At 37.9% G+C, this 24,227-nt stretch overlaps 1 long non-coding RNA gene and 1 pseudogene across 2 annotated transcripts; both read right to left on the reverse strand.

Annotated features, from left to right (window-relative positions):
• Window positions 1-15,555: 15,555 nt before the first annotated feature.
• On the reverse strand, window positions 15,556-21,622 carry LOC145812754 (uncharacterized). Its single transcript, XR_014356264.1, has 3 exons — window positions 20,943-21,622; window positions 18,832-18,927; window positions 15,556-17,183 (listed from the first exon to the last, which is right to left on the reverse strand). It is a non-coding gene; the product is annotated as an uncharacterized LOC145812754 (long non-coding RNA).
• A 397-nt stretch (window positions 21,623-22,019) lies between these two features.
• LOC145813438 (mitogen-activated protein kinase kinase kinase 20 pseudogene) lies at window positions 22,020-23,503 on the reverse strand (annotated as a pseudogene). The gene has a single exon (XR_014356514.1). The product of XR_014356514.1 is annotated as a mitogen-activated protein kinase kinase kinase 20 pseudogene (transcript).
• Between the last annotated feature and the right edge of the window lie 724 nt (window positions 23,504-24,227).

The raw sequence follows: 24,227 nt of genomic DNA on the forward strand, positions 1-24,227 counted from the left end.
GCCCGTGAGCCCACCACGTTTGAGTTAATGGGAATGATCGGCGACCTCCAGAGATCCGTGGCCGATCTGGCCTATGGAATGTCGGCTTCGCCACCAGCCACATCATATGCCAGAAATTTTGTACCACAAGAGCCCCCGCTACTGGGGCGGATTGTGATCGAGCTCAGCCAACCAGAGGTTGCCTCCAGCTACAGCAACGACGTGTCAACAACAACCGGGTTTCGCTCTGATGTAGTAACCCAAACCCTTGATCAGGCTGAGGCTAGAGGTAAGAATAAAGTGAGAACAGATGCTGATCCTATTGAGCAACTGCTGTGGGCAGTCGAGGCTTTGAAAGCCAAGGGGATAAATAAGCAGCAAGTATTCGCAGTTGTGGCTAAAACTGTGGATGATGCTTTCCCCACTCTAACCGAAGGCAGTTCAAGCCAGGCTGAAAATCGGGATAGGCCCCGCCATGCCAAGACAGTTCCTTTCATTCCCAACCCTACACCAGGAAAAGATCAAAAAGCCAAGGCAGTGTTTGCCGACCCTTTTGCTAGTGCACCTAGCAAGAACCCTCAGAATTCGAAGTACCTGCCTCGAGGGCGCAGAGTCTTTCACGCCCTCTACATGCCTTTGTCTAGGGCATTTCAAATTTTGGCTAAAAAAAGACATCTTAAACCCCTCGAGCCTCGGCCTCTCCCTAAGAATCTCCCTCTCTCACATGATGCTACCTTGTACTGCGCGTACCACCAACAGTCCGGTCACAGCACCGATGGTTGTTTCCGCCATCGTCATGAAGTGCAAGATTTGATCGACAATAAGGTCATCCTCCAGCCTACCTCAGCAAAGTCTGTTACCACTGAGCTGTTGGACTTCGAAGATACTGCAAGTATGTGATCAGGGGTTGGACCACTTGCAGGCAGCGCCTGGTGTATTTCAGATGTGGCGTTTGGTACGCACTGTTGGGAGCATTTGCGAATGCAGTTTTGTAATTTCTGGCTTGGGTGTCGAGTCAGTTCTTGGTTTTCGTTTTGGGTCTGTCTCATTGTCTTGAGTCAGTCTTCTTGCTTAAAGGGTCTATCTTGTTGTGTCGAGTCAGTCCCATTGTATAGATGTCTTGTTGTGTTGAGTCAGTCCCATTGTATAGAATGTCAGGTGATTCTGGGGTTGTTGCCTCGAACATCGTTTTGTTTTGTGATTATCTTTTTGTTTTCTTTTGAGTTTGTCTTTACTATGGAGCCAGTTGTAACCAGGGAATCTGAATGAAATAGCTGCGGCTATCATGTTTTCGTGCTTACTACTATGTTGAGCTAGTTGTGCCAGAGGATTTGAATGGAATAACAGTACATTCCACCTGCTCTCTTATGCCCTGAAAATCATTGCATTGACCTAAGTTCTTCAAAACCTTTTTGGACACTGCGGTGAAAACAAAGGGAAAAGAATTCCCCGGGATTTGCAAAACTTTGATCAAATTAAGAGAAAGAGAGGCATGCTAAGCCCTTAATGATTAAAATCATGCTTGTCAGCGTGAGTACTGAGAAGGACCCTGGCTTGATCCAGACTGGTTCCACACTATCTTCGGCGCGAGCGATTTGTCGCTTCTTAAAATTCTTTCAAAAACAAAATGTTTTGCGCAGTCCTGCGAAGACCTGTGTGGAATCGCTCTTGAGATTGTGCAGCTTAGGATCGCTCTCAGCCTCAAGACTTGAGCCCTCGCTTTAAAACCTTGAACCACAATTCGGAGTGTTCAACGATCGACCATCAAGAGAGGTCTGCGTGGCCAGACTGGAAGCAGCCCTCGAACAAGAGGCACCGAAGTCAGATCAAGAAGATCATATCTCGCCAGAGGAAGCTTGTGAAGCTAGAACAGAAGCACCCCCCATAACTAGGGGCAAAAACATCCGATGTGCTCGAAAAGCCGAAGATGGGTCCTTCAGCAAATCAATACAACAGTCATTTTCCTGGATACAGATGACTTCAGGATCTCAAAACCATTTGGCATGGACTTGTTACACTTTTACCCTTTGAGAGGCTCACTGGTCCGAAAACCCGAAAGGGCGACCCAGGCAAAAGTTAGAGCAAGAGAAAATACAAAAAAAGAAAGAAAAAATACAAAAAAAAAAAAAAGAAAGAAAGAAAAAATGAAAAGAGAAAAATGAAAGAAAAAAAAGAGAGAAAAAAGAAAAAGAAAAGAATTGAAAAAGAAAAGAGGAACAAAGCTCGCAAGGTCAAAAACCCGCAACGGGGCCTTGGCAAAAATTAGAGCCTAAAAAGTGAAGGTTAATACCCGAGTGTACCTTAACTGGAACTACGTAAGGCTTGATTCCCATGTTTGGGATACGTAGGCAACTTCATCCTGAAGTCTAGCCCCCAACGCTTTCATAACAACTAAGTCCATGTAATGGTTTTAATCATCCTTGATTCCCATGTTTGGGATACGTAAGCAGCTTCGTCCTGAAGTTCAGTACCACGCACTTTCAAAGTGACTCTGTCCATATATTGGTTTTAACCATCTTCGTCTTCTCCATGTCCGAGAGTTCGGTCGTGATCATCACTAATGAGGATTGTTTACAAAATGCTGCGGCGTTATCTAGACAAAGGGCAACTTTTCGTTGCCATGAGTCGCCGTTCAAACCAGGGGCAACTTTCTGTTGCCGTGCAGCTCTTTTCAAGCAAGGGGCAATTTTCCATTGCCTCCGATCTGAGGTTGTGCATTTCGAGAGCAAGTTCCGTGCTCGCTGAGCATTGACTGTTTGCAAAAATAGTTTTTGAAAATTTTTACTGAGGTTGACCATTTTCTCGAAAATTATTTCATTTTCTAAAACCGGGCCATTTTCTTGGACCCAAAAAGGGAAAATTTTCAGTGCTCATAGCCCGACTTGCATGATTTTCAAATCAGAAAATTGAACAAGTATGTTGATCTACCTCTCATTTTGGTTAAAATTGTTTTAGTAGAAAACCAAAACAAAAAGTGGTCAAAATGATGAAATTAGGGGCACAGTTGAGTCAGGCTCCCTGTCTTTCCCCCGATTGTCAATGCTTGCCAGAAGGGCACTCTATTCGCCAGAAGAAGACACAACTGAAGATGTCAATAAAGGGCATAAAGGGCTGAAAGCTCTCAACAACCTCCAAGCGACAAGGTATCGAGCCAAGTGCGAAGCACAAATTGGAACGGATCAGGATACTCCATTCCCTTGTCTGGGGCATCGACCAAACGCCACCAGAAGAAATAGCCGCGAGCTAACCGTATCGGGTATGAACCCACAACTTCCTATTCATCCATCAAATACCCCGGGGAGGGATAAAAATGAGAGAATGAAGAATAGAGAGGTGTAAGTTGAGAGAAAAAGTGAGCCAAAGGATTTTGAGAAAAAAAAAAAACCGAGCCTGAGAGTCGAGTGATGTCAGAATCACAAATAAGAAATGGTGGGAGATAATGTCCGGAGGAACTGGCTCCTCATGATTTAAGGTTTCTCATTTTTGTAAACACGTCGGTATGTCGTGTCTTTTGTTCTGTTTATCTCGATTCTTGCTTTGAGTCATTCCGAGCGTGTCTTGTTGTTTTTAGGTTGTTTACCCTTTTTGTTTCCGCTGTTGAGTCTTTTTCACTGAGTTCAGTTGTAGGTTCAATACCCTGGTTTGAAAAACTTTTTTTTCCAATCTCAAAAAATTTTAATCATGCTGTGCTCAGAGTGCTATGCCATTCTCCACATTTATGCGAAGCAAAAAAAAGGGAAAATTTGGGGCGTCTGAGTGTGCTTCAACTTCAACCGATTCTACCTTTGTATTCCATCTTGTCAGATTGGACTATTTGTTCAGGGTTTGCCGTGTGCAGAATAGACAAAATGGCCTGTATGTAGATTAATTCCCAGCAGAGTATGGGCCGAGTGTTCAGACTAAACAGTGGGTTGTATGAGTTGTTTTGCCGTTGGCCGGTTCGTTACCTGGTTATTACAATACGAACATTTGACTTTCAGACGGGAGATCAATTCCATTTTACATTGTTATGTGATGTGATGTAATGTAATGTACCAAAATGCAACACTTTTTTAGATAAAAAGCTTTGTTTCATTTCATCATCTTTTTCAAGTACAAAGTTTTGGGAAAAAAACAAAACCTGCCTACGGCAGTACAAGGTACTCTAGCTACCAGCAAAAAAGGAAAAGTACAAAAAAGAGAAGAAGAAGAAAAGCAGCAAAAATCTGGATCAATGTCAAGCGGCCTCAGGCCTAAGGGTCTGTCCTCGTCCTCTTCCTGGACGAAGGTCCAGGAGCATCGTCATCAGCGCCGTCATCTAAGCCTAAGTCAGTGCCATCCCCGGTCTCCTCCTCAGATGACTCTGCCTCCGTCTCCGCCTTTATCTCCGCCTCGGACTCATCGTCATCGGGGACTGGTGCTCGTGAGCTACTCCTAACATGAGTGCGTCCCGCCTTGGTGCGGGGGTATACTCTGCCCTCTCCATCTCCCCCTCGAACAGGAACGGATGGTCCAGCTGGAGCACCTCCTACAGTAGGAATCTGGAAGGGATTGAAAAGTACAAATGGCAAACGCATCAGTATGCTACAGAATGTAGTATATGAATGCAGTGTATGAATACTGTGAGCAGTGTATTAGTGCAGAATGCAGTATATGAATACAGTGTGTGAATACTGTGAGCAGTGCATCAGTATGCTACAGAATGCAATATATGAATACAGTGTGTGAATACTGTGAGTAGTGTATCAGTGCAGAATGCAATGTATGAATATAGTGTGTGAATACTGTGAGCAGTGTATCAGTGCAGAATGCAGTGTATGAGTATAGTGTATGAATGCCGTGAGTAATGCTGTGAACAGTGTCTCAGTGCAGAATGCAGTGTATGAGTACAGTGTGTCAGATGCCGTGAGGGCCGTGTATCAAGTGTTGTGTTGTGCATCAGATTGTGTGGAACAATTTACGGTTTGAGACCATGGTCAGAAGAACATACCGGAATACTGTAAATCGCCAGAAGGTCGAGGCTCTGCTGGAGCATTCCCATCATAGAGGCGGTCAACTCCAGGAACTGGCGAGTGTACTTGGGGAAGCCTACAATAGTGTTAGAAGTCTCAGTATTCTGCGGAATATCAAGTGAAATGAAATGAAATAACGGTGCAAAATGCAAAATGCAGTAGTACATACCGGAGGCAAGCCGTACAACCCGACTAGCTCATGATCAGCCGGAGGGGGAGCAATGGTGATCTGGTAAGTCGCCCCACCCCGCCCTCTACATGTCATCGTCACGGGTAGTGCTGGCCAACTAGCCCCCCTTCCTCTCTGAGCTCCACTCCTCTCACGGACTCGAGCCATCCTCGATGTCCCTACTCCGGCTCCAGCCGCAGGCGCCGCCGGCCTCTCTCTCTCGGCCCGACGGCCGCTGCTCAAAGGCCGCATAATGAAGGTTCGGACATACTCTGTGTAGTCGCCTATGCCTCTGAAGCGCGTCAAGTCCCAACCGATCGTGTAGTCGGCCATCTGCTCAGGAGTGAACATCTCGGTATCCCTCATGTGCTTAGGAGGGTGAACCGGGACTATCTACTCCGGTAAACCCAGAGTCTAGCGTAGGAAACGCTCACCCAGGTACCAAGCCTGATAGACCGGGCCCTCCAGCAGGAGCCTGAAGCGTGCAGTCTCCTCAGCACCAGCAAATCACTCCCGCATCACGGCTGGCAATAGAGCCCAAGGCTACCAGGTGATTTGTAAATGGCATGTAGTTTGTTATCTATTGTTATTGAAAATACAGTGTAAAGCAAAGTTTAAATAAACTCTAAAGTTGAACATACCTCTGCAAGGGTGATGGTGTCAAAGTAGCGGCGGAAGAAGATGAATGTCTCCCGCGGTCTCCGCACGCATCTTACGTCGAAGCGTCGGGAGATTGGAACGACGAGGGGGGTCTCCTCATCAGGCACTGGCGCAAGCCTCGGAAAGTAGGCATAGACCCACAACTGCAGAGTAAGTATCAGAATGCTTATCAGATAAAGCAGAATGCAGAATAAAGTAGAAATTGCAGAACCGTGTATTGTGTAGTGTATTGTGCAGAGTGTACAGTGTGTGCAGTGTACAGTCAGTGTAAAACAGAGTATATGTGTGCCGTGTGTGCAGTATACAGTCAGCGTGAAGCAGACCACAATGTGTGCAGTGTACAGAGTACAAAAAATGTAGAGCAGAAATGTACCTCCCAAGCTCGCCAGTAACCCCCGAGCAACTGTTCGCTGTCACGGGAAGCCGAGCTCATGTATCCGTATAAGGTGGCCAAGGCTGCTCCACCCCAGTCATAGCGCAGAATCCTGGTCATGTCCACCAGAGCGCTCAACAAGCAGAGGGGCACGGTGTTCACCCGATCTGCGAAAATAGTCATCCCCAGCAGAAACATGAGGAAGCCGCGTACGTACCACTCCACCTCCTCCTGAGTGGTAGGCGCCTGGACTCGGAAGTGGTCTTCGAACCACAAATTTCTGACACACCCCGCCCGAGTGAGTGGCGGCTGAGTGCCAAGCAAGTGTATCTGGGCAGCGTCCCACTTATCCATGTCGGTGTCGAAAGGGATCGAATCACCCCCTACCCCAATGCCGGTGAGCATCGAGAAGTCATAGGGAGTCATCGTCATGTCTCCCGCGACAGAGAGGTGGAACGAGTCGGTGGTGTCCCACCACCTCTCCACCAGAGCGGCGAGAAGAGGCCTGCTCGCAGTAAGCCGGGAGAGTCCTCAGCAGAAGGCGCCGAAGCCGGCCTAGTCTACGATGTGTCGGACCGCATCAGGCAACTCCATGTACCAATCATGGGCAGCGACATTCTCATACCCCCGGAAGGCATGGGAATCTCCCTGTGTTCAAGCGAAACAATTGCAAAGCAATATAAAATGTACAGTTTTGAAGAGCATTCAGAATTGGTGACAATATAGTGTGTGTGCACGTTTTCAAGTTCAAACAAACATCGGGTGCCGGTGTGCTTATAGTGAACTACAACATGCGATGTGCCAGTGTGTTTGGGTGGTTCAGTGACAATACAGCGTGTGTGCACATTTTCAAGTTCAAACCAACATCGAGTGCCAGTGTGCTTACAGTGAACTACAACATGCGATGTGCCAGTGTGTTTGGGTGGTTCAGTGACAATACAGCGTGTGTGCACGTGTTCAGATTCGAACAGATATCAAGTGCAAATGTATTCACAGTCAACTACAGCATGTAGTGTAACGGTGTATCCGGGTTAAGTAGTTAATGAACAGGATCAACTTTGGTAGTTAAATGTTCTACATTGCAAAAAATGAAACAGGGAAGAATATACCTCGGAAGCGCTGTATGATAGATGTGACTCCGGCTCACACAGGAGAAGCTCTGGAGGCGCCCTCCTGTCAAAGCTCCTGAACTGGCGAAGTCCGTCGGGAGGCAGTATGTGAATCGCCGGCTGGTAGGTCGCCGGATAAAACGGGGAGGAGCTCGGCCTCGAGGTCCATCTCATGCTCCGGGGGAGTCCCGCCCCTGTGGAAGGTTGTCTTCCATCTCAAAGAGAGTGTGGAAATGGCCAAAAATGTGGAAACCGGACTAGAATGCGAAAAGTCAACAGAAAGTCAACCCCGGGAGGGTGAAAAATGGCCGAAAAAGCCGGGGTTCGAAAAAGGCACAGGGATCGAGGTGAACTCGAGGGAAACAAGCCCCGAGTGGCAGAAATCGAAAAAGAGACACCGAAACAAAGTTTTGTTCGGTTCAAAATGTTCGAAACGCAAAGGTATTCGCGAATCAAAAGATAAAAGGGGCACAAAAATCGACGAAAACGGTGAATGGAAGGGAGGAAAATAACCTAGAGAGAGGGAGGAGCAATTTTCGACCAAGAACAAGTGAAGAAAACAGGGCTAGAGGCCCTTTTTTAAAAGACTCGAGGCCAATAGACCAAACTGCCCCGATTTAGGCACTTTTTGCTGGTCGGCCACATTGTTGGCCGGTCGGCCAAATATTTGGCCAGTGGACTATTTTTGTGGCCGATGGGCAGTCGGTGACCTCCTCTGATGGCCGGTGAGCCTCCTACAACCTTGTTTGGGTCAGATATGTGGTTTGGGGCCTTCATCGCTCATGACAGTGCAAGAAAGTGCATTTTCGAAGCTCAACCGGTCTCCGTTTTGACCTCAGACCGTGTCTTCTGCGCGTACCACTTGCATACGGGGGCGGTGTATCCTTTTGTATCCTTTTGTCTCTTTCAAGACTTGAAAAGTTGTTCCACACACGTTGCTTTACAACGCTTTGACGTGAACGCGTGTTGAGTTATACGTCATTGTGCTCGCATTGTATGCACTCGCAACGGTCTGGCGAGACCTTAAATACGCCCGATCTAGGAGACCTTAAATCCTCTGAAAGTGCAAAACCTTTGGTGCTTGCATGTCCTCATGTATTGTAGCACACGTCATCCGTTGCATGCACACGCGTTGTAACGCGCACGACTTGTACCTCCCTACGGTCTGGGGAGACCTTAAATACGCCCGGTCTAGGAGACCTTAAATCCTCTGAAGGTGCAATTCCTTCAGTATTTGTTATGCATCCCTCTCTCGCATTGTTATGCACACACCTTGTGCATTGCACACGTTATCATTTGTTGTTATGCATGTCTGCATGCGTTGTAGCACACATCATCCCTTGCATCGTTATACATGTCTACACGCATTGTAACATGCACAATTTGCATCGTCATGCATTTTTCCTAGCGCTCGGTCTAGGAGACCTTAAATCCTTCGAAGGTGTGAAACCTTTGGCGTCTGCATTGTCATGCATGATCCTTGTCACGCGTTGCTATACGCACCTTACATGCGTTGTTATGTTTCTTCCTCACATGCACTACCATGCATTTCAAGCGACGCACGTCGTCGCATATTCAAGTTCACGTGCATTTCAAAAGCCGCGCGTCATCGCGCATTCCAAGGTCATTTCCATTGTCATGCATCTCAAAAGCCGCGCGTTGTCGCACGTTTCAAAATCATGCATCATCATGCATTTGCATTTCAAAAAAAAAAAAAACATGCATCATTTGCATTTCTAAAAGCAAAGAAAGAAAGAAGAAAGAAGAAAGAAGAAAAAAACATGCATCATTTGCATTTCGAAAGAAAAAGTCAAAAACAACAGGCATCATTTGCATTTCAAAAAACAAAAAATATATGCATATATCATGCACTGTAAATAGCATGCACTATCATGCATTTTCATGCATTTGTCATGCATCCACTGTATATAGCGCATATGTCATGCATTACATTGTAAATAGTGCATATGTCATGCATTCACTGTAAATACTATTCCATTCCATTGCATATTGTAAATATTACGTTGTAGTCTGCATGCATTCATTGCATCACCTCCATTTATGGCTTGCGCCTTTCCATGTTGAGCTTGGTCTGGTATGTGCCCATATCTTTCACATTGAAGCACAGTTATGATATTATGTGTACGCACCTATTCCACGCTGGTATGTTGGTTTGAGGGTGATGGCACCGTTTCTGTGTTAGACGCAGCTTGTATGTGTCCATGCCTTTCCTAGGCAAAATACGGTTTGGCCGTAGGCCTTATCCACTGCACCCATTGCATTCTCCCCGGGAGATCGCATTGTACATAGCATTCATTGTATATAATGCATTGTACATCCATTCCATCCATCGCATATTGTATACATTGCATTGTAGCTTACATGCATTCACTACATCACATCCATCTATGGCTTGCGCCTTTCCATGTTGAGCTTGGTCTGGTATGTGTCCATACTTTTCGCGTTGAAGCACAGTTCTGCATGTGTACGTGCCTATTCCACCCTGGTATGTTGGTTTGAGGGTTGCGGCACCTTTTCTGTGTTAGACATGGCTTGTATGTGTACATGTCTTTCCTAGGCAAGATTTGGTTTGGCCCGCGCACCATATCCATTGTATGTATTACATTGTAGTGTAATTTTTGCATCCAGCATTAGGATCGTTGGTCTTTCCTCAGCGGGACACTTCCCCACTTATGTCATTCCACCAAATTACTTATTCTTGAGTCCGTCTACATCACTCATAGTTCTGCATGTGTACGCGCCTATTCCATGTTGGTATGTTGGTTTGAGGGTTGCAGCACCTTTTCTATGGTAGACGGACTTTGCATCCCCATTATCCTTTTGACATTTGTGTGGTTTTGAACCGCTCATGATTTGATCATGATTCAATTGCTTTGCATTTTCATTTGCATTATTATACATAGTTTTGTATATATCGCATATCATTTTGCATTCATTTTGCATGTTATGCATGTTGCTAACAATATTGTACCTGTTGAGTTTTTGTTCTCTTTCAGGCACGATATTGTATGTACGGTTCATTTGAAGCTGGTGCAACCAGACGAACCGCACAGGTATTGTATTCTCCGAGTGAGACATATCGAGAATTGCATAATTCTCTTACATCCTTTCTGCATTGTAGTATAGTTGGATTTGTGTTTGCTAGCTTAAAACTGTCGCATGTTATGTGTTTCGTTACAGCTTTCTTTGTATGATCATAAGTTATACTCGGCTTCTTGTATTTTCAGTTGCATTTCGCCCTTGCCTTCTCAAGGATTTTTGGCTTTAAAGTTGCGTGATATGTGAAAGTGTTTTAATGTGTGAGAGAGACTAAGAAACGCAGCAATTATGCACTAGTTAATTAAGGTGCTGGTTAATTAATTGGTTTTTTAAGGGTAAATTACACTAACAAACATGTAGTTTGGGACTTGTATTACTTTGATTCCTAATCTTTCAATTATGATGCATTTGATCATAAATTTTGAATCACGTTTTAAGTAAAGACAATCAAATATATTTTATTTGCAAACGAAAAATTCTCCATTTCAAACGCAAAGTCGTCATGTAACTTATTTTGTGTTAATTAACTTGTATGTTGTTTGAAATGTAATGGTATTTTTTTTAATAAATAATGTTGGCACTTTCTTGGTTATAAAGTTCCATTTGGTTTGATTTTCAGAATCTATTTTAAGAAATTTTTTCTAAGAAACTAAAAATTAAATTAGTGAAAAAAATTTAAAAACACTAGTCATTTTTATATGATTTTATCTTTTGGGAGAGTAGAAATATTTTTTTTAATTATTTTTCTTTTTTCGTATTTCTTTTCATTAAATTAGTTTTTATTTTTTTTTAAAAAAATCTAAAAATAATATCAAAAACTCAATTCAAACATAACAACAATTTTGATGTCATTAAATCAAAAAATCAATTTCACATATCGATTACACATTAAAGTCCAATAACTAGTTGTATGCTATTTTACTCACTCTAATATGCTCTTTAAAAGAGACTTGTTATAGCTATTGGTGTCGTTTGGGAAATTGGTTGTCTTTTTGGCTTTTTTGACTACTTTAGCCTAGGCTAAAAAGTTTGGTTTGGAAAGGACTTTTTGTCTTTTTAGCTTTTTTGACTTTTTTTGTGTCGTTTGGGAAACGGGTTGTCTATTTGACTTTTTTATGCGTTAGATGTGATGTTTTGTTTGTTGTGGTTAAAATAACATATTTTATCTTTTGTGGCTAAAATAGCCAAAACCATCTTCCCAAACGGAACCATTATAACTAGTTTTATGTTATTTTACTCACTCCAATGGGCTAGATAGTACAATATCTATTTGAACAAAATTTTTGCAGCAAGCTACATCTGAAGAGTATTGGGAGGTTTTTTAAACTAATTTGTGTGGATAAATATGTAAAATAAAATAGTAGCTTTGGAGGACATAAATAAATAACAATAATAAAAAATTAGTTAGGTAAAATAAAGAGTATACTATTTTCATACTTTAGTTAGAGAAAAAAGAGTAGCATTGACCATCCATTATATGAAAAAAATAATAATAATAACCACTCATTACATAATTATCATCCAAACATCTATTAAAAATTAGTTTGGTAAAAAAGATTAAAAAAATTTTTGAAGATTTATTATTTTTATATAATTTTATCTTCGGTGGTACAAATAATTTTTAAAAATTTAAAAATATCTTTTTTGATATTTATTTTTGTCAAACTAATTTATATTTTAACAAATTGACGATTTTGCCCTTAAAATGGCAAAAGAAAGGACATTTTCAATTGTTCTTATTTTGAACGATATTCAAAATTCAAAGTTAAATGTATCATAATTGAAAGATCATGAATCAAAGTAACACAAGTCCCAAACTACAATAACTATTAGTATAATTCGCCCTTTTTTAATTATTTTTAGATAGGGTTAATTAAATTAATGGGGGCATTTATGCACAAGTCCAATTAAGTGCCTGTTTGGTGCAGCTTAAAAGCTGCTTATTTCAGCTTTCAGCTTAATTTAAGTTATTTTGATGTGTTTGGTTTAGCTTATAGCTTATAGCTTTTTGGAAGTCAGAAATCAGCTTATTCTTTGAGTGGGGCAAGAGATGCTTAATTTATAAGTCAGAAATCAGTTTATGTTCATAGTTATAAGCTATAAGTTGTTTAGGCATAAGCTATAAGCACTTTCCCACAGCTCTACCAAACAGGTATTAAGTCCTAGATAACATTTTTTCCTCCTTCAACTCTTATTAATTTTTAATAGACAAAATTATCCTTCAAACAATGGTTGTTCATCATTTGTAATTGTTTATAAAAAAAAAAAATATGATAATGTGGCATTTATTTTGATTTTCAAAATTTTAAATCATCATAATTTTTATAATATACATTTATTTTTGATAAAATTTATATTTCTAGAATCAGCCCAATGAAATCTATCAAACAAGACTACTATTAAATACAAAATTATATAAAATTAAAATATATTTTTTTTATTATGAATTTACAATGTAAACCAGTTTTAATAGTAAGTTTTCTTAACTTACTTAAATAACAACATTTTAAAACTTACTTGAATAACAATATTTTTTTCGTCTACTTTTTTTCAATTTTTTCTAGGTTTAAAATTGAGAATATTCCCATTAGTTAGTTTTAAAACTGGTAAAAAAATTAAAAACTTTCTCAAAAACTGGTCACCATGTTTGTTTTAAGTTTTTTAAAATTACTTTTTAGAAAATTTTACATTCTTGTTTTCCGTATTTTTTTTGTCTTTACTAAATTTTTTTAATATTTTAAGAAATTTTTTAGACACAACTAATATAAATACACTTAAAAAATACAATTTTTGTGAAAAAAAATCTTTAAAAAATTCACTAAATACCAAAAAAATATATAAAAAAATACCAAAATTCAATATATTTTTCGTATTTTTTGGTATTTATTAATTTTTTTAAAATATTTTTTCACAAATATTTTACTTTTTAGATACATTTAAGTAAGGTGTATCTAAAAAGGTAAAAAAAAAATACTTAAAATTTTAAAAATATTCATTAAAAACAAAAAAAATACGAAAAATAAAAAACTCAATTTTCAGAAAATTGAAACCAACTGCACTGGATAATATTCCCAATTAATATTGGAAAAAATTGAAAATTTTCTCAGTTTTATTAGATAATTTCGCAAACTAAGAAATTGTTAGTTTGTATAACTAAAAAAATAATATTTTATTTTTATAAATTTTATATTCAATATTGGTCTTGTTTGATAAATCTCATTGTGTAGACTCCAAAAATATATATTTCATTAAAAATAAATGTGTATAATAAAAATTATGAAATTTGTAATTTTGAAAAAAAAACAAAACAAAACAAAAGTAAAATGCCACATCAGCTATACTATTTGAATAAGAGAAAATACCTAATACTTTTGAGGCATGGTTAGATGATTTTCAAAATATTTATGATTGATGGAGAATGTGGGGCCTACAATTTTGTATTAAGGCATGAGGTATAATACTTGGTGATTAGTGGATAACATTGTCATGTGGTGCACTTGTAACACCTAATAATTTTCTACTAACACTCAATGAATTAACGCAATTTCTTCTTCTTTTTAATAAGGGTAAAATAGTTTTATATACATAAATATTTTGAAAATTAGATTTTATGGGTTAACAAAAAAGAAAGAGGACTAAATGGAACATGAACATTACCAATAGGACTTTTAAGTAATTAACCCAATCATTAAGACTTCTTCCTTAAAATCTAAGAAAGACAAAAAGAAATTTTGATATTGAAGATTAAATTATAAAAAAAAAAAAAAAAAAAAAAAACTTAATAGAGCAACGATATATACTGACAAAATTTGTATAAATTTTTTGGGTTTGATGCGGATATTTCCCCTAAAAAAATGTAGATGATTTTCATTTGTAATAAAAGGCAAATTGAATCCCTAGTCGTGCAGTTTGCTTCTTGTCTCAAATCGATTTGATTCTTGAAGCTCTAATTGCATCAACTTTCATCCTGCAATTTTACACAATGCATGAATTAAGTGCAACGGATAATATCTATTAAGAGATTAGACCAAAATCAAATGCAAAATAATTCATTCAAAAGGGAATAGATCACTCACACTAATCCCTTAATTACTTTGAGAATAATAAATTGACTACTTTAGCCTTGATTTTAATCCAATTTCTAAAGAGATATTATCAATTGGATTGAATTGAAGTGTTGTGAAAAATTAAAAGGGTAATCAAGGCTTTTAGGCCTTGTTTGATTAACAGTATTAATAGTGAAAGGATTAATAATTTTATGAATTGGTATATGATTAGTTATCTAATTAAATTAGTGAGATAACTATTTATTATGTATTCATTATTTTATTTATTTTTTTCTTTCATGCTTGAAATTATGGTCCCCAGCTCCTCTCAATATTAAACATTTGCCAATTTCAACCAATTGAATGTCTGCCGTACATGTAATCAATCAATAAAAATTGTAATCAAATATAGAATTGTGAGTTCATGGACTAACAATCTCAATCCTATGCTATAGTTCCACTAATCAAACAAGCCCTTAGTATAGTAGTTGTGTAGCACCACTTTGTGGTGTGAGGAGTTTATAATAATCTTTGTGATGTTTATTTTTTCCCTGATATGGAGGTTGCATATATAGTTTTTATGTCTTTCCTAATTTTAGCTAGAGGTGATTGTTGAGTTTGGTGACTATTGGACTTTCTAGCTATTGGTGAATTTTAATTGTTCAATTTGATGAAATGTTTCTCATATTATAAAGTACTTCCCTCCTGATTAACAAAAATAAAAAAAAATAAAAATTGTTAAAAAGGTAAAATAGATGCAATTAAGACTATAAGGACTAATTAACACAAGATGCAAATTACAAGGGTTATGGATATAACTTGACTGAATTCAGGCATCACAAAAAAATTAAAGAGTAAAATTGGATACAATTAAAACTAAGAGGATTAAATTAACCCAACCGACAAATTACAAAAATCATAAGTATAATTTATCCTTATAAAAACAACTGTCACAATAATTTTATTATACTTTTTTGTATAAATTTTATGTTAGAACAGAACTTTCAAATTGGTATTTATGTCTTCTCCACAGGTTAATGTTATGGGAATTAAGGTTTATGAAACATGTTGCAGCCCAATATAAGCAATAATCCCAAAGCTGGTGGCTGGATAATGAATCCAAACAGAAAAATGGTTCCAAGTCAACCCAAGACCCAAACCCACCAACCCAACAAAAACCCATTTTATTTTGTAAGATTTGTTTACTTCAACAGCAAGGCACATGACACAGTTGGCCTCTGTCTGTGCCTCACTCTACCCAGACTTCAAATCCTAGTCGAAATTGTAAAAATCCTACATTATCTATCAAATCCTAGTCTCCCACTTTCTCTCTCTCTGTCTCTCTCTCTCTCTCTGATTATATATTTCCTTAAAACCCTAAGACCTAGTCCTATAAATACATACAATACTTTAACAAAACATTGACAACAATATTCTGTGAAGAACACAAACAACAAACAGTCTTTGTGAAGATGGTATTGATGAAGAGGAAGCACGAGGAGCTCGAGATCAAGAAAAGTGTCTATGGCGATGGAAACAAGTGGTTCAGAGGGTCCATCATCGGAAAATCAAGCAGCGGACCGGTTTATTTGGCGACTTTGAAGAAACCCAAGTGGAGACTCACCCACTTGCCTGTACTAATGGCTGTCAAGTCCGCTGAGGTTTCTGATTCGGCTTTGCTTCAGAGGGAAGCACTTGTTCTTAGGAACTTCCATGCTTGTCCCTACATCTATCGTTGCTTTGGGGAAGAGGTTTTCACCAGTGATCGCAATCGGATGGTATATAACCTTCTGTTGGAGTATGGTTCTGGTGGAACCCTAGCTGATGTGGCCAAGAAAACTGGTGGCAACGGATTGCCTGAATCTGATGTTAGGCGCTACACAAGGTATATTCTTGAAGGTCTTGATTGTGTTCACAGTGCTGGTTATGTTCACCGTGCTCTAAAGCCTGAGAATATCATCATTGTTCCGATCATTACTAGTACTGGCACTGAATATATCGCAAAGATTGGTGATTTTGGGTTGGCAAAGAAATCAGAGCAAGCGAGGAAGATATTCAGAATGCCAATATCTTATAAACTGAGAGGAAGTCTCCAGTATTCGTCACCGGAGACAGTGGTTGATAAAGGGCTACAACAAGAGCCTCCCTCTGATGTTTGGGCTCTTGGGTTGATTGTGTTTGAGATGTTAACTGGGAAGTCTGTGTGGGATGGGAAACAAGATTCAGAAGTTGAGGACATTCTCTCTGAGATTGGTAAAGGGCATGGAGTGCTCAAACTACCTGGTGAGACTGAGGTATCAGAGGAGGCAATGGACTTTTTGAAGGGTTGTTTTGCTGGGAAAGCTACGGATAGATTGACTGCACAGATGCTCTTGGATCTCCCTTTTGTGGCCGGATTGGGCAAGGATAGCGGAGAGGATGAAGAAGAATTATCTGTGGAGGATTCTGAGGAGAAGGATTGCTCGCCATCGTTGTCATACTACGAGACTGATGATGAACTCAGTTCATATGCCTTCCCAGATTATTGGAACTTTAGGGTGATCAAAAAACCAAAGGTGGATGGAGTGGCAGCTAGGGTTTGCTCGTCCTCATCATATGATGCAGTAGATGACGCTGGACTCAGTTCTTTCTTTTCGGATCGTTGGAGCAACATGCCATTGGAGGCTGAGGAATTGGAGGAAATTGCAGAGCCTGGGAGCGTTTATTTGACATTGTCAGTACATTATTAGGATGATGATGAACTAGTTCTTCTTCGCCTGTGTGTACTGCCATAAAATGTGTTCAGTAGTGTTGGCCCTGCCGAGTTAGAGAGAAATGTATAGTGAGAGAAGAAAATGGTTTTGTTTATTGAGTTTATGCATTTACATAAATATAACCCATTGACATATTAAGTAGGTATGGTGTAAAATTAAAATTCGAAGAACCAGACACTACAAAAATTTTCACATTCACCCCATCTGTAGTATTAATACATTAGCATCGTTGCTATTAGGACTCCATTATTCATTGAATACATAGTGCAGAAAAATCAAAGTTACTGATCACTAACATGAGGTAGATATCAAATTGGCAATTGTTCGGCCATGTGACAAACTATTAAAAAGTTGTTTTTTAGTTAAATAAATCAAAAGACAAAAACCTGTTTGTTTTCTGCTAAAAAAAAGCTAGCGATTCACTCAACTTTCCCACTAACAAAAAAAAAAAGGCAATTACTACACATCAACTTTTTTAGATTCTAAAGAAGCAAAAAAAATGACCAAAAATCAATTGCCAAACACGACCTTTGGATTACTGTTGGGACCCATCCTCCTCCGCTAGGCCACTGTCCTCATTTCAACAGGGGGTGAAATCCTAATTCTTACTTTCACGAGGCTTCTTTCCTACTTTTTAACTTGTTCATTTTGGCATCACCAACTTATAAAAGAAAAAAAGATCTTCATATAGGTAGTGGAGCAGGTTTTTTTTGTATTTTTTGGACTCCGAAAAAGAGATTAACTGGTGGTGTTATTATCTAAATCTTCTGAAGTATAACATTAGTATATGGATGAACATACATATACATACAAAGACAAAAGAATACATCCGATCTTTCTACTTCCAAAATGAAGAAACTTGCGTAGAATTTTTTGCTCAAGTAAAAAAAACATGTTAGCGTCTCCTGCTAAAAAAAAGCATATAATTTTAGCTCCCAACAAACAAAATTTGACATTTTGGTTGGTCCCTCAATGAAAATACAGCATTTTGTCTTCATTTGGTTAAACTGCACATTTTAATCTATATATCAAAAACATAGCCTCTCACTGCCAAAATGTAGCATGTTGTCTTCTTACAGTAGTTCTAATATATCTCAGCATCAAAATGTAGTCTGAAATGTTGGAGTAAAAAATGCAGCCAACAACAATTTTTTTATTTTTTATTTTCAAAAAACATAAAGTGCACCATGGAAGCATAATGTTATCGTTGCACCACTAATGGAGCCTTAAAATGTAGAAATAGTCAACATGCTTAGAAATTGTTTACAATGAAATGATGCCTATCTTCTTCATCTTTAGCATTAATTCAAAATTTCAATCATTATTTACTTATTTAGCTTTGCATGTATTGTTTTGTCTCTGGTACCAATTCAGAAATTAGTGTTGCTGCACGCTACCTTGTTTTCTGTCACCTTGCTAAACCACCTCTAACAATATGGTATTAGATTTCATGGAGTCCATGATGTTAGGTACTCCAATCATATTTATTACTAGATAGGAAAACTTACTCTACAGTCGAAGTACAAGCCAAAATCCAACAAGGATGGCATAAATTAGGTACTCCAATCATATTATTACTAATTTAGTAAAGCTACTTGTGATGACAAATAGAAACTAGTGGTTTTGAAACTATCCTGACAAGATTATCATCTACTTATGCAGGATCAATGATATAGCCATCTTGAACTCACCTGGTAAGTTTAACACTAAAGACGTGTCACATCAATGGAATTTCATCCCTGAATTCAAGCATCTACTGATCCTTCACTTCAAACCTAAAAAGTAATCTGTACACCAAATTCATATTTATAAAATATTTAGAATATAGAGAGAGTATTGCACACAATAAAAAGAGTATAAGTAAGTACTAATTAATTAAAAGAAAAAACTGAAAAATCAAGTACACAGAATCTCCTTTTGCAAAGGAGCCTCCTTACATATGAAATGTATAATTCCTAACTTGCAGGCCATTCCACCTCTGGTTTCTTATGGCACCTTGTGACAATGGCCATGCTAACTTGCCCATTGACAAGTGGTTGTTATTCCATAGACAAATTCTAGGGTCTATAGTTGAAACTGAAAGGAATATAATACCCCAAGGCTGTGTTCGGATCATAAATTTTGGTGGGGATTTGGAAAGAAAAAGGGAAAAGGTGTGTGAAATGTAAGTAAAATGTAACTATATTTCATTCACATTTCACCCTCCTTTTCAGTTTCCCTTTCCAAATCTCTACACAAATCCATGATCCAAACACATTCTAAGAAAAATTACTTTGGTAAACAGGAAACTGAATTACAAGCATACCTCTCAGTCTCAAGTTTTAAAATTAAAAGCTGCCAGAAGAAGTGATGCTGTAAAGCTCCAGAATATTAATTAGATTTGACTGCCATTGCTCCTCCATTGGAATAGAGAGAGAGAGAGAGAGAGAGGAATGACGAAACTTTCTAGCCAGATCAGCAATGACCCGTACTACCAAAAAATTTAGTTTACAACTGTCTTCAGAGAAAACCACAGGTTATTCATAATTCAGAGATGATTTGCAAGAAACGAAGAATGCATAAGAGGTCAGCCCCACATACACCACAACCAGTGAATCACAATGCGAATCATAATGGGGAAAAAACAGAAGTAGACTATAATGAGATATGGAGGGAAACTAAACAAAGTATTAAGGCATGCTCTTAACTACAATAGGCCAACATAGAAAGTGATTCACCATTAAGGAATGTTCTATGGGTAAAGGCAATTATTTCTATAGCAGGACATAAAAATTTACAACCATACTATTCTGAAATATAATGTCACTTTACTACCATCAGCTGCAACTTCACTTTAAACATAAAATGTGGGACTTCCTAATGATCTCTGCTACAGGATTTGAGAGAGAGAGAGAGAGAGAATAGTTTTAGTTCATCCATCCTGTTAACCAAGCCCGTGTTCCAGGGCTACCAATGCCCGTTTCCATTTTCAGACCCCTTGACAAGAGTTTATTGAAAGAAATAAGAAAACGAACAAAGAAGATGCAACTCACTTTAAGAACTATGCTGAGGCTGGTTTACGAAATTGATATGCCATATGAGTAAGTTGATATGAAAGTCGTCTACAACTCTTTCCTTAAATGACCTCTACTATAATAGTACCACACATGAACAATAATAAATTCAGTTGGAAACTCTACCTGCAAGTTGAATCTTTTTCAAACAAAACTACGCATGAGGCTACAAATTACTGACTTATGAAATTATGTAACATTAAATCCATGATCAGTTTGGTTGCACTTAAAGCAAAGGCAAAAAAAAAAAAAAAAAAAAAAAAAGAGGATATAGGTGACACTTGGGGTAGGAATGGTTGCTATGAGGATACGTGTGTTCTAGTAGCAATTAGAAAAGAAAGAGAGAGAGAAGGATCCATGGTGTCTTCACCATATCTTCGCCACTGAATGTAGCATAAGGTCAGACAAGTGCAGATTTATCTCGGTAATAGACTACTTCCTTGGGGCATGACTCCACACACAGGCCAAAAGGAAATCAATTCAACAAACAAAATATTTACAATTAACTAAATCGCATATGACAGACGATGTTGCAAATTTCATTTATGAAACCTCACTGATCCCATTTCTTGAGAACGTAGAAATGATTTTCCTAAACCCCTTCAAAAACAAAAACAAAAACAAAAACAAAAACAAAAACAAAACAAAACAAGAGAGAGAGAGAGAGAGAGAGAGAGAGAGGGAGGGAGGGAGGGAGGGAGGGAGAGAAGGTTTCTGCATAAGGTCTGCAGAATAGTTCCTGTGCCTACCTCGTAAAGATGAATAAGAAACAATAGGTTGTTGTGTCCTCTGTTCATTTGTTGACAGATTTCTTTCACTTTTCCTTTGATCTTGAGGTTATTTGGACCATTTGTTGGGAAGGAAGGCCAAGCGCAGCATGGAACCTTTCTATGAGCCTTTCATTATCGTTTAAGATTCAGAACAAGTTTCCTCTTACTGTGTCTTCTCAGCAATCAACTAGAGCCTTAGAGGGTTAGCATATGGGTTAGCAATAGGATGAAAAAAGAACATTATAATGTAGTAGATAACAGTTTGCTGCATTTTTTCTTTAAAACTGCAGTATACATGAAAAGGGGATCTCATAATTCCTATGAAATGCCACAAAGAAGATGAGAAGAGAACATAAAAGATGAAGCGTTTGATGTGATGAAGTGCTGTAACATTGCCAGACAAAATTCGTAGCACGAAAAGTCCTGATAACTTTAATCCATCAGACCTCAAAATCTAGTAGTTCTTGGCTGTAGATGACTGAACCAGACCAAACAAATTTCCTTACGTCATAAGTCCATAAGGACCAAGTTTCATAACTTGTAATGCAGATCTCGACATTTATAAGGTCTGCAATTGTACCAGATTAGATCATTCATGCCCTCTTTCCCAAATTTAACACCGTCAATTTGGTTAACTATTTAACTAGGACAAAACAAACACGACAATGCTACGTAGCTCAAATTTTGTGGCTCAAAAGTGGCTCAAATGGCCAAAACGACGTCGTTTTGAGTACATAACAACATAAAAATGGCCAAAACGACGTCGTTTTGGCCATTTGAGCCACTTTTGAACCACAAAATTTGAGCTACGAGACATTTTCCAAACAAATAACACATGCATGTAGCATCACTGAAATGACCATTTTCAAAATTGCCTGGTGAGATAAACACTTAACAAGTTAGCATCATTAAAAAAATGGTATATCAATATTGATGAACTGAAGTCCTTGAGTCCTTCCATAGTAAATTCTACTTAAAAATGCAAATGGGTACACTTAATTAGTACTAGAGTTAATGCACACACCAATCGGTTAACTAATTCCCAACTTCTCTCTATTTGCAACAAAATAGGAGCTCAAGTTAAAAAATTTAGTTGATTACAAACCCAATAAAGCCCCTTACAGAAGCAATAATCCAAATAATTTAATTGAGACAATTGTATTTTGAGGAAAATTGAAAATTGACAAGACTTCAAAAGTGGGAAACACCAAAACATTATTCCCTGTTAAGAATAAAGCAAATTAGGATGCAAGAAAAATAGATGTTTTGTCCAGAAAAATGATAATTAAAATTTTATAATACTCTCTCCATCTCATTTTATGTTTCCAACTTCCCATTTTTGAAAATTCATTTTATGTGTCCTAGTTTGAGAAGTTAAAAAATTTTAACCATTACTTCCTTATTTCAAACTATATTTAAATACAATTTCAATTACAATTGACATTCTTGCAATTTAACCAGTCAAAATTTAAGGGATTTTTTTTATAGCAAAGTCAACTAGGACACATAAAATGGGACGGAGACAGTATAAACCAGCAATCATCAATGCTACTAGATATCACAACATCCACTTCAGTTAACACTTAAATTGTATAATTCCTTGTATTTCAAAAATGGGGCAACAAACCAATTTCTTTGCATTAATAATGTAGCAGAGTAATTAAATTTAATAGAAATTCAACAAAAAATGACACGTTGAAATGAAATATCTCATTAATTGCTATTGATATCTCATCTTCAGAAGAAAGAACTCTTCTGAAGATGAGGAATAACTGCACTCCTCATCAGTCTCGTATAACATAAACGACAAACCAACCTCATCTGGAACTAAAATCTCTTCACCCTCTTCAATTTCTCCATCATCCTCAACTAACCCTTCTACAAATGAGTGATTCAAGAGCATTTCAGCTGTCAATCTATACATAGACTTCCTCGCAAAACAACCCTTCAAAAACTCCCTCCACTCTTTTGATACCTCACTCGGAACTTTAGGCAATTCATGACCTTCGCCAATCTTACGAAGAAGAACCTCAGCATCAAGATCTTCCTTCCCAACCCAGGGAGGCTTTCCCGTTAGCATCTCAAGCACAATACACCCAAAAGCCCAAATATCAGAGTGAGGCTCTTGAATATTATCGACAACTACTTCAGGAGAAAGATACATTGGAGTTCCTCTCCAGTAAGGATCCAAAATCACCAATTTTCACCTTAAATTTGGTACCAGTACCAGTTGTATTAGGCACAAGGAGTATATTTTCAGGCTTTAAATCACAGTGAACATAACCACACTGATGAATGTGATTGAGACCACGAAGAATAGACCTCGCGTAGTACCTTACATCGGATTCAGGCAACCCACAGCCACCCGATTTCTTGATCAAATCAGCTAGGGTTCCACCAGAATCATACTTCACCAACAAATTATATACCATTTCGCCATTCTCACCATTCGTAACCTCTTCACCAATGGTGGCTCGAAAATAACTCAAACTAGACCTTTCAATTACACTGGATTGAAGCAACATCCTTATTTTTAATACATCTCTATTAAAATTTTAAAAACACATTCAGATATTGATAAACCAAAAATAAAAAACTTCCATAAAATTTTTGTGTAGAATGATATGGACATTTCCTTTAAAAACAAACATCCATAAAAAATTACTTTTATTTATAAAAAGGACAAATTAATTCCATAGTCCTTATAGTTTATAGTTTAGTTATTGTGTTAATTTGCCCCTCAAAGCTCTATTGCATCAACTCCTTTATTTTTTTATAATCTGTTAATTTAATTTAATTAATAATATATATTAAAAAAATTAGATAAAAATTAAAGACAAAATGGTTCATTTAAAAGGAAATGAACCATTTTTAATTACTTTGAGAGTAGCGAATTGACTATTTGACTTTAATTTTAATCAAGTTTATTATCCGATAGATTTTTTGTGCAAGGTTAATAGGTAAAATTAATGCAATTAAAATTGTAATAAAAGGCAAATGAAGTAGACTATAAACATAAATAGTATTGATTTGACACATTGTGACAAATTAAAAATAAAATCAATGCAACTAGAACAAAAGGATGAAATTAACACAAAAGACAAATTTGATGATATAATTTACCCACATAAAAATAATAACGAAATATTTTTCTTTATTTTATTTTTGTATAAAATTTTTGTGGGAATAGAATTTTCTAAATTAAATCCGGATGCAACTGATTGGGTCCGGTATCCAAACTCAAAAAACTCAAACCCAAACCCA

Source organism: Camellia sinensis, chromosome 15 (genome assembly GCF_055761805.1).
Source record: "Camellia sinensis isolate YWXY chromosome 15, ASM5576180v1, whole genome shotgun sequence".
In the NCBI taxonomy this organism is placed as follows: domain Eukaryota; kingdom Viridiplantae; phylum Streptophyta; class Magnoliopsida; order Ericales; family Theaceae; genus Camellia; species Camellia sinensis.